We start from the raw sequence: 15,516 nt of genomic DNA, 5'->3' as shown, positions 1-15,516 counted from the left end.
CCACATCGCCCCTCCCCTTCCCTTTCCTCCTGTCACTCCCCTTTCCCATCCCCTCTCCACTTCCCCTCGTCACTCCTCCTCTCCTCTTCCCTTCCATCTCTCCTCCTCTCCCTCTCCACATCACCTCCCCCTTCCCCTTCCCTTTCCCATCACCCTCTTCACTTCCCCTCGCCCCTTTCCCCCTCCCCACTCCACCTCTGAAACGCGGGCTCTACATGCCGAAACACTGCTTCGCATCGCCTCATGGTCCCCGTTAGCGGGAAATGGTGTGATTTTTAGCATTATTTGACCAGAGAGGTCTGTCACTCGTTATTATGCTCGCTTGAGAATTATATGTTAGTAAATAAGCCATCACACAAAGTTTATACGAAAGCGATATAACAGTTGTCTTGACCTGACTAGTCTGTAGGTGCGGAAGACACTTATTTAGAACCAATAGAACATAAGACGAATAGATTTGAAATACACGCTACATATAAAAGCGATGAAGCACTTTCATTGACAAATGTAGTCTACTTTGCGCGCATACGCATTTTAACACGCATAGAGTGTAAAAAGCAGTATATCAAAAATAAGGTACCCATTGAGAAGATATAACATATGAATTGACCAGTAAAGTCCGTAGCTTCTTAGTACAGATACTTGAGAATTATGTCTTAGAAAATAAGCCATCACATACACATTTCATCAGAAAGCGATCCAGCAGTTCTGTTGACCTGACTAGTCTGTAGGTGCGGAATACACTATTGAGCACCAATAGAACATAAGACAAATATACTTGATATGCACGCCACATATAAGAGCAATGAAACACAATTGACAAATCTAGTCTACATTGCGCGCATACGCGCTTTAACACGCACATAGGATAAGAAACAGTTGACCAAGCGGATGGTACTTAGAAAACACTTAGGATATAAGGAACAATAGACGAAACGCGCTCCAGCAACGTACGACATGTTGCACATTATTTGACCACAGAGGTCTGTCACTTCCTAGTATGCTTGCTAGAAAATTGTGTTAGAAAATGAGCCATCACACAAAGTTCATACGAAAGCGATATAACAGTTGCCATGACCTGACTACTCTGTAGCTGCGGAAGACACTTTATTTAGCACCAATAGAACACATGACAAATAGACTTGAAATATACGCAACATATAAAAGTTATGAAACACTTCAATTCACAAATCTATTCTACTTTGCGCGCAAAAGCATTTTAACACGCATAGAGTATTAGAAACAGTACACCAAAGAGAAGGTAGGTATTTAGGTGATATAACACATGAATTGACCAGTAAGGTCTGCAGCTTCTTAGTATAGATACTTGAGAACTATGTCTTAGAAAATGAGCCATCACACACGCATTTCTTACGAAAGCAATGTTGCAGTTGTGTTGACCTGAGTAGTATGTATTGGCTGAGCTGGCATAATATAGCACCTATAGCTCCCTCGCATAAACACTGCAAAACACTTAGAACATAAGAAACAAGAGACGAAACGCGTGACAGCAACTTAGGGCATATTACACATTATTTGACCAGAGACGTCTGTCACTCCTTAGTATGCTTGTTTGAGAATTATGTCTTAAAAAAGAGGCCATCACACAAAGTTCATACGAATGCGATATAACAGTTGTCTTGACATGAGTGGTCTGTAGGTGCGGATACACTATTTAACACCAATAGTACAAAAGACAAGTAGACTTGATATACACGCCACATATAAGAGCGATGAAACACAATTGACAAATCTAGTCTACTTTATGCGCAAACGCACTTCAACACACTTGGCAGCAGTGGTTGCGGCTGTGTACAAGCATTGACCCTTGTGTTCGCTCCGTCCAGGTGGTGAATCTTATCTGCACGGCTCACTGGACAGCACTGCTTAGCTGCTGCTGGTGTATCCTCGGCAGGTGCAACTACGTCACTGAACTTCAGCCGCTACGTTCGCCATCTACCGAACAAGGAGCCCTACAAATAGACCATCGTTTGCCATTGCTCGTCATTTTGGCAGCAGTGGTTGCGGCTGTGTACAAGCATTGACCCTTGTGTTCGCTCCGTCCAGGTGGTGAATCTTATCTGCACGGCTCACTGGACAGCACTGCTTAGCTGCTGCTGCTGTATCCTCGGCACGTGCAAGTACGTCACTGATCTTCAGCCGCTACGTTCGCCATCTACCGAACAAGGAGCCCTACAAATAGACCATCGTTTGCCATTGCTCGTCATTTTGGCAGCAGTGGTTGCGGCTGTGTACAAGCATTGACCCTTGTGTTCGCTCCGTCCAGGTGGTGAATCTTATCTGCACGGCTCACTGGACAGCACTGCTTAGCTGCTGCTGCTGTATCCTCGGCACGTGCAACTACGTCACTGAACTTCAGCCGCTACGTTCGCCATCTACCGGACAAGGAGCCCTACAAATAGACCATCGTTTGCCATTGCTCGTCATTTTGGCAGCAGTGGTTGCGGCTGTGTACAAGCATTGACTCTTGTGTTCGCTCCGTCCAGGTGGTGAATCTTATCTGCACGGCTCACTGGACAGCACTGCTTAGCTGCTGCTGCTGTATCCTCGGCACGTGCAACTACGTCACTGAACTTCAGCCGCTACGTTCGCCATCTACCGGACAAGGAGCCCTACAAATAGACCATCGTTTGCCATTGCTCGTCATTTTGGCAGCAGTGGTTGCGGCTGTGTACAAGCATTGACCCTTGTGTTCGCTCCGTCCAGGTGGTGAATCTTATCTGCACGGCTCACTGGACAGCACTGCTTAGCTGCTGCTGCTGTATCCTCGGCACGTGCAACTACGTCACTGAACTTCAGCCGCTACGTTCGCCATCTAACGGACAAGGAGCCCTACAAATAGACCATCGTTTGCCATTGCTCGTCATTTTGGCAGCAGTGGTTGCGGCTGTGTACAAGCATTGACTCTTGTGTTCGCTCCGTCCAGGTGGTGAATCTTATCTGCACGGCTCACTGGACAGCACTGCTTAGCTGCTGCTGCTGTATCCTCGGCACGTGCAACTACGTCACTGAACTTCAGCCGCTACGTTCGCCATCTAACGGACAAGGAGCCCTACAAATAGACCATCGTTTGCCATTGCTCGTCATTTTGGCAGCAGTGGTTGCGGCTGTGTACAAGCATTGACCCTTGTGTTCGCTTCGTCCAGGTGGTGAATCTTATCTGCACGGCTCACTGGACAGCACTGCTTAGCTGCTGCTGCTGTATCCTCGGCACGTGCAACTACGTCACTGAACTTCAGCCGCTACGTTCGCCATCTACCGGACAAGGAGCCCTACAAATAGACCATCGTTTGCCATTGCTCGTCATTTTGGCAGCAGTGGTTGCGGCTGTGTACAAGCATTGACTCTTGTGTTCGCTCCGTCCAGGTGGTGAATCTTATCTGCACGGCTCACTGGACAGCACTGCTTAGCTGCTGCTGCTGTATCCTCGGCACGTGCAACTACGTCACTGAACTTCAGCCGCTACGTTCGCCATCTAACGGACAAGGAGCCCTACAAATAGACCATCGTTTGCCATTGCTCGTCATTTTGGCAGCAGTGGTTGCGGCTGTGTACAAGCATTGACCCTTGTGTTCGCTCCGTCCAGGTGGTGAATCTTATCTGCACGGCTCACTGGACAGCACTGCTTAGCTGCTGCTGCTGTATCCTCGGCACGTGCAACTACGTCACTGAACTTCAGCCGCTACGTTCGCCATCTACCGGACAAGGAGCCCTACAAATAGACCATCGTTTGCCATTGCTCGTCATTTTGGCAGCAGTGGTTGCGGCTGTGTACAAGCATTGACCCTTGTGTTCGCTCCGTCCAGGTGGTGAATCTTATCTGCACGGCTGACTGGACAGCACTGCTTAGCTGCTGCTGCTGTATCCTCGGCACGTGCAACTACGTCACTGAACTTCAGCCGCTACGTTCGCCATCTACCGGACAAGGAGCCCTACAAATAGACCATCGTTTGCCATTGCTCGTCATTTTGGCAGCAGTGGTTGCGGCTGTGTACAAGCATTGACTCTTGTGTTCGCTCCGTCCAGGTGGTGAATCTTATCTGCACGGCTCACTGGACAGCACTGCTTAGCTGCTGCTGCTGTATCCTCGGCACGTGCAACTACGTCACTGAACTTCAGCCGCTACGTTCGCCATCTAACGGACAAGGAGCCCTACAAATAGACCATCGTTTGCCATTGCTCGTCATTTTGGCAGCAGTGGTTGCGGCTGTGTACAAGCATTGACCCTTGTGTTCGCTTCGTCCAGGTTCGTTGCTTCTCGGTGCACTCCTTTCTGTTTTGAGTTTTTTTTCTCGCTTCCACTGCTGCCCTTAATATAGTTTAATATAGTTTATTTTCTTTTATTTTGTGTCTTGTATTCCGTATTTTGAGTTTACTCATCTTCATTACTTATCTTGAGAATCCCGACTTGCGCGGAACCAGCAAAGGAATTACAGGCCCTTCGGCAGGAGGTCGCAGAGATGAAAACAAGCCTTGTGATGTTCAATGACCTCTATGAACGTGTAAAGAATGACAATAAGGCACTAACTAAAGAAAACAAGGTCCTGAGGGATGAGAATAAGAACCTCAGTAAACAAATGTGTGATATCGAACAATACTCGCGACTTAATGTTGAACTGAAAGGAATCCCTGAGACAAAGGGCGAAGACTGCCTGGCAGTCGTCCAGGTTATCGGTGAGAAGATTGGTTGTCCAATTGCCGATACAGACATAGACACCGCGCATCGGGTGCCCGCAAAGAATGGAAGCAACATTATGCGCGATTTTGTTCGAGAAACAAGACGGCTGAATTCGCTAAGAAGGCAAGAAAGGAACGGCTGTCTGCCACAGATATAGGGTTTTCTCAGAGCACAGGCCCTAATCCTGTGTATGTGAATGACCACCTCACGCCAGAGCGAAAGCGCCTTTTTGCACAGGCACTTGCGCTTAAGAAAGCCAACCAGTGGAAGCATCTCTGGACTGACAATTGTACAATCAAATCCAGAAAGGCGGATGACAGTCGCGTGTTTCGAATTGCATGCGCAGAAGATCTCCGAGTATTCTCTTAGATATCCTATCAGTAACCATTTTAAACCGACCTTAGATCAACATGGCTGCGTTCTCGTGCCAGAAAACATCAGAATTGCTACGCGAGAAGTCACCAGCCCTATCACTACTTCACTTAAATATTCGCAGTCTTAGAAAGCACCAGGATGATCTTGTTGCGTTGATTTCCTTGCTTAAACATTCATTCTCTGTCATATGTTTATCTGAAACTTGGTTGTCTGGTAATGAGGGTAACTTGTACGGATTGCCAGGTTATTATTCTGAATACTGTAATCGGGAGCTCTGTCGTGGTGGCGGTAGTGCCATACTTGTCAACTCATCCTTAACCTACACACGCCGTAGTGACATAACGTTTAACAATATTTTATGTGAATCCGTTTGGCTTGAAGTCAACCATAGTGTTATACCATTGAATAGCCGTAGTACTATTGTAGCTTCCATTTATCGGTTACCTTCATCATCGTATTCCGATTTTTGTAATCAGTTAAGCATCATTCTTAATAACCTAGTGAGGGAAAATAAAAAGGTTGTCTTATGTGGTGATTTTAATACAAAAATTATTGATCCTGATAGTGCATCGTGCTTAGAATATATGAACTGTTTATACTGCTTTGGCTTTACGTCGCATATTTCAGCACCAACTAGAAACGATTTACTAGGTTCGAATACGCTAATAGATCATATCATCTCCAATATTTCCACTGAACACGTTGCAAATGTGATAGATCATAGCATTACAGATCATAATCCCGTATTTTTCATTCTGGGCTCTGAAAATACCAAGGCCAGTAACATCATTACGAAACGCCGATTCGATGCGGACAAGTTTGTGCAAATAATTAGCGCAGTAGACTGGACATCGGTGACTAATCTAGACTGCGCAGAAAAGGCTTTTAAGTCTTTCTCAGAAGTAATAGCTTCAGGTATAGAAGCATGCACCACTTCCACTACTGTCACGAAGTGGTATCGTTCCCCTAGAAATCCATGGATAAGCAACTCGTTGTTGAAGTCCATTAATAAAAACAATAACCTTCATAAAAAACTAAAGTCGCAGCCTTATAACCTCGCATTAAAATCCCGCTTTCACCAATACTCAGCAACATTATATTCCTTACTTAGGCGTGCTAAGCGCAATTACTACCGGGATCTCATTGTAAAAAACACAGGTGACATGAGACACTGCTGGCAAATCATTAAATAATTTTTGAACATGAAGATATGCTCAGAGTCCACAATGAAAATAAAGCAAGGCGACGAAATGTATACCGACCCTGTAAGAGTGGCCGCCACGTTCAGTGAGCATTTCTACGCATCTGCGGATACGCAGCACTCACCAGGTCATTTACGCGATATACCACGGTGTACTCATTCTTTTTATCTTCATTCGACGTCTGCAGATGAAGTCCTTCAGGTCATCACATCACTAAAGACCACAAGTGCTGGTTTAGATCATATTGATCCTTTTAAAGTAAAACTAGTTTCAAACATAATATCACCACCTTTGGCAGTAATTATTAACAAGCTGTTTTCAGCGGGTGTGTTTCCGAGCTGCCTTAAGGCTGGTAAAATAGTTCCAGTTTTTAGGAAGGGTGATAAGACTTTTGTACAGAATTCTAGGCCAATCTGTATCCTGCCTTTCTTCGGTAAGGTAATTGAAAAGTTATTCCACATTAGATTAATGCGTTATCTGAAAAAATTTAATCTTTTATCTCCACAACAATTCGGATTTCGTCAAGGATATTCAACTGAGCTGGCACTAATTACCTTAAAGGGGCCCTGCAACACCTTTCGAGCATGCTCAAAAAGCGCTGCCGATCGGTAGTCGAGGCTCCCGAGAACACGCGAGCCAAATATTATAGCGATGCGCACGGCCTGGAATTTACAATAAATTCTCAAAGTCAGCTGAAAATCGCTCCCTCTTCTCTCGACAAATTATGTATTAGTCCGCAAAATATGACGCGATTGTCGGCAGTTCCACCATTGGCTGATGTTATAATCACGATAACACCCTCATTATTACTTTCGTTGTTAATTTTAACGCGGTAGCGTTAGAGAGCTCGTGTCGCAGAAATTCCGCTGTCGGCGTCGGCACCGTTGGTTGTGAGCGGAAAATCATCCGTGAGCGAAAAATCGAGAAAGTAGCAAATAAAATAAACGATAAAATCTTCGGTCCCAATGAGGATCGAACCCGGGCCGTTCGCGTGGCAAGCAGGTGTCTTACCACAAAGCCACGATGTTGCTTGCAGCTGCTTCGGACAAAAACACTACATATATGTCATGTAGTGAAAGGAGTCTCGACGCATTTTGTTCGGCAGGTGTCACGACGAAAAGGAGCCCATACGGTAGGCGCATTCGCGAGGCCATCAAACTACGTCGAAAAACGCCGGGATAGTGCAGCCATCGCCGCTAAATACACACACGAACTTTCAAACAGCTCTAAAAATGGACAACTATGTCCATCTAGAGGAAAACATATCAAGCCAACGCAGCAAACGCTAGATAATGTGCTGCCATCTGTGAGGCATTGTGAGAAATATGTCTCGACTTTTCATGGCATCCGAGAGGGCCGGCGCGCGGCGTATATCTTGGAGGCCATGCGACTCTTGCTTTAGATCGAAAGCCTGTAAAATTCGCGCGCGTGCGTGCGTGTGTGTGTGTAACAATACACATTAATAAGTATGCACTTAGTGGTTGAAGTGCGCACTAGGGGCCGGATTTCGCTATCGCGTTCAACTGTTAAAGGCGAAGCTTAAGGGTCCCCCAATTTTTTGAGTTCAATAAGTAGATAATATGTATGTTTATATTCTGTTATCGCGTTAAAAACACCGAACAAACATTAATATTAGCACTTCCGGTCTCACCGACAGCTCGTCTGCTCGTAGTTGCGTGGCTCCGTTTTCTTCGCCATGCGCAGTGCCGAAAACGTGAATATTTCTGTGCTTTTGACCATCGCCGGTTGCCGTTGAGAGTGGCAGCCGTTCGAGTGTTGCCTCGTCAGCTGGGAACTGCATCGTCGGCACGTTCTCACGACCTACCGACGCAGCCGTGCAGCATGTCTCCGATAACAATGCTGGCGTCCGGTAAAGGCGGCGCTTCGGGGTCGTCTGCCAGTGCCGTCTTACGAGGCGGTGTATCGGAGTATGTGCCGAAACCGATCTCAGCTGTCATTCGTTCCAAACGAGCGCGCAGGTTTGCTTCCATGGTTGGCAGAGCGATGTAAACACTACGGCGTTCGAGGTGCACACCCAACATTACCAAACCGACGCGCAGTTTTCAAGCACGCGCGATACACATCGGCTCCGCTCGACGAGAACGACGCAAGCCGACCGGAAGTGGCGGCACAGACCACGTGGTTGCGCCCAGACGTCAGAGAGAAAAAAATGAATAAAAAATTTCCGCCGGCGCTCTTGGGCGGAGCCTCGCTCGCTCGCTCGTCTGCGCTCCCTCCCTCGAGTCGCTGCCTAGCTCTCCGCGCGCTCGCGGCGTTGAGTTGAGGGCGAAAGCTGCGGAACGTGATCTCTATAATTTGGTAACACCACTTAGACTTGAAGGATTCGAAAAATTTTTGCGGCATATGACTCGTGAAGAGTCATACGTCAATAATGAGACTATTCCAATATAACTAAGAAAGGTGTTGCAGGGCCCCTTTAACGGAGGAAATTAAACAAGCTATTTATAGAGGGTTATTTGTCGGATCTGTGTTTATCGATTTGACGAAGCTTTCGACAATATAAATCATCACGTACTACTTGCTAAACTCGAATAATTTGGTATGTCTGGTCCGCCGCTAAAGTTTATTAAGAGCTACCTCAGTAACCGGTCTCAAATGGTACATGTTAATGGCCATCTATCATCGCCCAAGTTAATTAACGTTGGTGTTCCACAGGGATCAATTTTAGGCCCACTTTTATTTTTGATGTTTATATATGACCTACCTACCATTCTTACAAGGACCAAGTGCATACTTTACGCTGACGACACAACCATCTTTCAATCATCTAAATCAGTTTCTTCACTCCAGTCTGACCTCAACACAGATTTACATAACATAACTTTATGGTGCCAGGCCAATTATCTTCAGATCAATGCTACTAAAACCGTGTTTATGTTGTTCCATTCCCCGCGCATTTCACTTGACATACAACCTTCCCTTCACATTGGTAATACCGTCATGAACATTTCCAGTGAAGCGCGGTTTCTTGGCGTCATCTTAGAGAGCGAACTAAAATTTCATAAACATGCCGCATCACTCGTTAAAAACATTGCATTTGGTATTCACGTTATCATCAAGACACGAACTTATTTTCCGCCTCACATCATACGTATTTTGTATTTTGCTTATATTGATAGCCATATTTCGTATTGCGTATCATCTTGGGCCAACACATATTTCACGCTCATCGAACGTTTACAGCGACTTCAGAATCAAGTAGTTAGACTAACGACTTTCAGCCCATTTTACTTCTCCTGTAGCTCGTTGTTTCCTCAGCTTAACATACTCCCATTGAGACAATTATTTTGTCATAGAATGTCCATAGTCGCCTTTAGACTCATCACGCATGACAATTTTATCGCATGTATTGATCACAGTCACTTAACTAATAGCAACATCACCCGGTTTTCCCAGTGCAATAATCTTCTTTTGGCGGCCGTAAGGACAAACTACGGCAAGTTCTCAACCTTATTTACTAGCATAGCCATTTGGAATTCATTGCCTTTCGAATTGAAATCATCGCATAACATTCATATTTTCACTTCGTTCAGGCTATGGCTCTTAGAGTTTGTCTGGGGCTACCGCGATGTTCGTCAACAGCTGAGACCATTGCGATTGCAAACGACTACCCGGCCAAGACGCATATTATAATGGAAGCGCTCAGAGCACACGTGAGGCATCTTGCTCGCGCCCCTACCCATCATTTAGCCTCTCTGCCTGAAGACCGACCTCGTGCCTCATTTTGTCAGACAATCCTGTCCTACCGTACACGCCTAACAACAGGATATACAGCTCCAGCAAGAGTTCCAACTCCCCCATGGTGTATGACTCGTCCACAAGTTCGACTCACGGTTCCGGATATAACGTCAAAAGCACAGCTTTCGTCACCAGCGCTCAAGCAGCTTTCTCTTCTTTTGTTGTACGAGACGTACAGCGAGCATCGCCATCTATATACTGACGCCTCAACTACCGTGGATGGGTCTGCAGGGTCAGTGATTTTTCCTGCAAGAACAACCACCGTGAAGATTAGGCTATCCCACCAGACTACATCGACAGCTGCGGAACTTGCTGCTCTGCGTAGCGCACTTAATTATGACCAACCACCCAAGAAATGGAGCGTGTTCACGGACTCCAAGGCAGCTTTACAGTGCCTGATATACACCTTACGCCGTGGACCTCACGAGCAACTCGTGTTGGAAATTAGAGAGCTGCTTCATCACCTCTTCGTTCAAGGACATGACATCACCTTTCAGTGGCTTCCAAGTCACTGCGGCATATTGGGCAACGAACATACCGACGCTGCTCCTCGAACTGCACACGAAGACGGCGTACAAAAATCCATCCCGTTATCAAGAACGGATGCTGCGATGAAAATTCGAGAGATTGCCAATGAAGACATAAAATCCTTGTGGAACACACCAAGTTTACAGCACGCACGACTGCATAGACTGGACCCGTGTCGTCGACTTCGGCCTCCGTCCGGACTCTCCCGACTTGAAGCAACGGTGCTTTGTCGACTGTGGCATGGTGTTGCTTTCACCAAATATTTTGCCTTCCGAATCGGCATGGCAGAGAGTGCTGCTTGCAGCCAGTGTGACAGCGAAGAAACGATATACCACGTTCTTTGTCGCTGCCCTCGCTACAGCTCGCACAGACTGTCGCTAGCTGCTGTGTTGGCCCGCCTTGACGACAGACCCCTGTCGGAACAGTCAGTGCTGGAATGCCGACCCGAACTGTCTGCACAGCGAAAATCATTTAGGGCTTACTGAACCTTTTGCGTGCCAGTGGCCTATTGAATAGGCTTTAGTACTCCCGCTCTACAGCTTCCTTTTGTTTATATTTTTTTATCGCGCGCCTGCTCTTCTCTCCGCTGTCCTTTCCATCTTTCTTTCCCTTTCCCCCTCCCCTTATTGTAGGGTAGCAAACCGGATGCTACAATTCTGGTTAGCCTCCCTGCCTTTCTCTCGTTTTATTATCTCTCTCTCTCTCTTCGCGCAGCAAGAAACATTTCGTTCAGGAATTAATTAACTCATCCGAATTGTGTAATTAACTGTTAATAGCTTTCAACATTTCTGTGCTATTTTACTACTTCAATTTGCCTTTGTATAACTGATAACACTGATAATGAAACACTAATACTAAAACTTTAGCGCAAAACGAGCACGGCGGACAAAGAAACGACGAAGACAGGCGCTATCTTCGCGCCTGTCTTCGTCGTTTCTTTGTCCGCCGTGCTCGTTTTGCGCTAAAGTTTTAGTATTATGGAATACCAACTAGCCCGCTCTCACACCTTGATAATGAAACGTGTTGCATTTGTCACGTAGAGTTGTTCATTAATATTGTTTTTTGTCTTCACTTGCTTTTGATTATTTTCATGTTATTATTCAATAGTGAGTATTACCATTATGCTATGTATTGATCGTATTTTTATTGTTAATCAAGCTTATTCATTATTACTCACATGTCCGTATACTATTGCTCTATATTTTGTAATTACCCCATCCATGTAGCCATAGGAGGTCCCCCTGTCAGTTTCTCCGAAACTTTGGGACCTCCTGCTGTAAAACGCTAACCATGTAACTCAACTGAACTATTTATTAAACTTGACTTGACTTGAACACGCGTAGAGTTTAAGAAACAGTAGACCAAACGGAAGGTACCTATTTAGGAGATATAACACATCAATTAACCAGTAGGTCCGTAGCTTCTTAGTATGCATACTTGAGACTTATGTCTTATAAAATAATTCATCACACACATATTTCATACGAAAGCGATGTAGCAGTTGCATTGATCTGAGTAGTATATAATTGCTCAGCATGCATAATATAGAACCTCTAGCTTTCACGCATAAACACTGCAAAACACTTGGAATATAAGAAACGCGCGACAGCAACGTACGACATAATAGACATTATTTGACGAGAGAAGTCTATCACTTGTCAGTATGCATGTTTGAGAAATATATCTTAGAACATAAGCCATCACACAGAAAGTTCATACGAAAGCGATATAACAGTTGTCTCTACCTGACTAGACTGGCTGTGGAGGACACTTTATTTAGCACCAATAGAACATAAGACAAAGACACTTTAAATACCGCTTCATATAAAACCGATGAAACACTTCAAGTGAGAAATCTTGTCTACTTTGTGCGCATGCGCACTTTAACACGCATGTAGTGTAAGAAACAGTAGACCAAACGGAAAGTACCTTTTTAGGAGATATAACACATGAAGAGACCAGTAAAGTCCGTAGCTTCTTAGTATAGATACTTCAGAATTATGCCTTAGAAAATAAGCCATCACACACACACACACACATTTCGTACGAAAGCGATGTAGCAGTTGTGTTGACCTGAGTAGTACGTATTGGCTGAGCATGCATAATATAGCACCTATAGCTCCCAGGCATAAACACTGCAAAACATTTAGAACATAAGAAACAAGAGACGAAACGCGCGATACCAACGAACGAAATATAACATATTATTTGACGACAAATGTCTGTAACATCTTAGTACGCATGCTTTAGAATTATGTCTTAAAAAATAAGCCATAACACGCAAAGTTCACACGAAAACGATATAACGGTTGTCTTGACCTGACTACTCGGTAGCTGCGAAGGACACTTTATTTCGCACCAACAGAACATAAGACAACTAGACTTGAAATACACGTAACATATAAAGGCGATGAAACACCTCAATTCACAAATCTAGACGACTTTGCGCGCAAACGCACTTTAACACGCATATAGTATAAGAAACGGTAGACCAAACGGAAGGTACTTATTGAGGGGATATAACACATGAATTCACCAGCAAGGTCCGCAGCTTCTTGGTATAGATACCTGAGAATTTATCTTAGAAAATAAGCCATCACACACACTGTTCATACGAAAGCGATGTAGCAGTTGCGTTGACCTCAGTAGTATGTAGTGGCACAGCATGCATACCGCAGCACCTATATTTTTCAGGCGTAAACACTGCAAAACACTTAGAATATAAGAAACAATAGACGTAACGCGCGACACCAACGAACGATATATTACACAATTTCTGACCAAACAGGTCTGTCAATTCTTAGTATGCATGCTTGAGAATTTTGTCTTAGAATATAAACCATCACAAACAAAGTTCATACGAAAGCGATATAACAGTTCTCTTGACCTGACTAGTCTGTAGCTGCGGAAGACACTTTATTTAGCACCAATAGAACATAAGACAAATAGACTCCATGTACACGCTTATAAAAAAAGCGATGAAACAATACATACATGCCTCTCTCAAATTGCTTGTCTCAACTTATCGCAAAATCAAAACATCTAAACAGCTGAGCTCAGAATTTGCATTAGCAGTATTGTAATGGTCGGTGATTTTTTTAAATGCGAATGCATTTCTTAGTCGGGCTATGTAAGGCATCGGGCGTTGTCCGCGCGCCGGCAGGTGTTATCTCTCCGCTCTCACTGCCTCTCCCATAGCAACAGCTGCGGGCACGCGCGCTTATCCTCGCCCCTAGCAACTGGAGCATGTGGTGCGAGAGAGTGTAGGAGCGGGTAGGTGCAGTGCCAATGCCACCTAGAAAAAAAATGCCACCAAGAAAAAAAATTCAGGCCTGCTCACTGCCGCCATGACGTCACGCGTCTTGACCGAGCAAGCGAACGCGCGGGAGACAGCGAAGGCCTTGCCACTATCGTCTCCTAAGAAATGATAAAGCGTTCGCGGCGAGTTTTACATGCGTAACAGCTTTATTTTGCCTCTTGTGTCGGGATTGGCGCTGGCTTAAGGAATGTGTTACGCTTTATAGTCTTTGGCGATTGGTCTGTAAGCCACTTATTATTCCACTTAAAAATAAGATTGTGCGCTATCGAAATTGTGACTGATTTTTAAATGCGAAGATGATGGCCCCGGAAAGTGACGAAATAAATAAGGTAACATTGATTCATACTTCATTCTTTCTTTACGCACACACACACGCACACACACACGTCACACTGTCCATAAGATGCGCAGAAACAGTCCCTATTCATTTGGTAAACTGGGAAAAATTGTCGGCACTGCGTCCAGAGGTCCAGAGTCAGCCGAGTAGCCCCCATGGGAGCTACTACTGTCCTGCGGGTTCTTGGATCGGTCTACTTGGCAGTCGTCCTTAAGTGTTGCGCTTCAAATCGAGCCCCGTACACCTGAAAACCATTTCAGAAAGCGGTTTATCACAGGCTTTCCGCTCCACTGTGCTCCTTATTTGCTCAGTTAAAAAATAAGAAAATCTATGAGGTGCCTACAGGCATCCCAATTCGGCTGACTTGCAGCAGTACACATTTCAAGGAAACAAATTAGGCGAAGGTGCTGGCGAGACTGGCGCATAATTATAATACCGCAAAAAGTGGTCGGAGCACCAGTAAGAAATACTATGTACAAAGCAGATGCACGACGCCACGCACCGACACTCCTTAGCTTTTCTCAGTCAAAGAAGCCCGCGGTGCTATGCGCAAATAGCGAAATGTTTACCCACCCTAAAGAAAAAAAAAACGCATGTTCTAAGAATATACTGCAACGCGCGTTTGTTGCTCTATTCTTATAAGTTCGGGGTGCGGCCACCAAGGACGCAAAACGCATCTCTCTCACCGCTTGTGAAGTCGATTGATTGGAGCATGAAGGTGCGTCTGCTTCGTTTCGCCGTCGTTTAGCAGCCAAGCTCACCGCGTCTCGACAAGACGCGCTCGTCAAAAACGGGAAATCTATGCACTCTCTAGAGACGCTACATCATCGCGGGGGTGTGCGTCAGCGACGCTCAGCTAAATGTGCCTAATGTCAAGGCTTACGCTAACAAGTCAGAAGCGCACACGGCATCATTATTTTATCGAAATAAATGAACGTGTTAGAGGTGGTGCCTTTAAAACATCTGGAAAGCAAGTAGCATAGACTACACATACCTTTGAATCACGGAGAGAATGCATATCGATGTCATCCCGATGAACGGCACGCTCTCATTTCTCTTTTTGGTCGCCTCGGGAGAATGAAACCACTGGAGCCTTCGGTACATCGCCAATATCGGTGACACTTGGGCCCACAACACTGCTCCATTGGGAGAGCTTGGAGGTGTACAACATTCCGTGAACGAGGCACATCACATCACCACGCAGCACTTCACAAACGCAGACCACGGTCTTCAAGCAGACGCCAAAGGAAACACCAATAGGCCACGGCAGGCTTCTTCATGCTTAGCAATCCTGCTC

This window comes from Rhipicephalus sanguineus, chromosome 9 (genome assembly GCF_013339695.2).
Source record: "Rhipicephalus sanguineus isolate Rsan-2018 chromosome 9, BIME_Rsan_1.4, whole genome shotgun sequence".
Classification (NCBI taxonomy): Eukaryota; Metazoa; Arthropoda; class Arachnida; order Ixodida; family Ixodidae; genus Rhipicephalus; species Rhipicephalus sanguineus.
The sequence above is the reverse complement of the archived record's forward strand: the minus strand, read 5'-3'. Positions refer to the sequence as shown.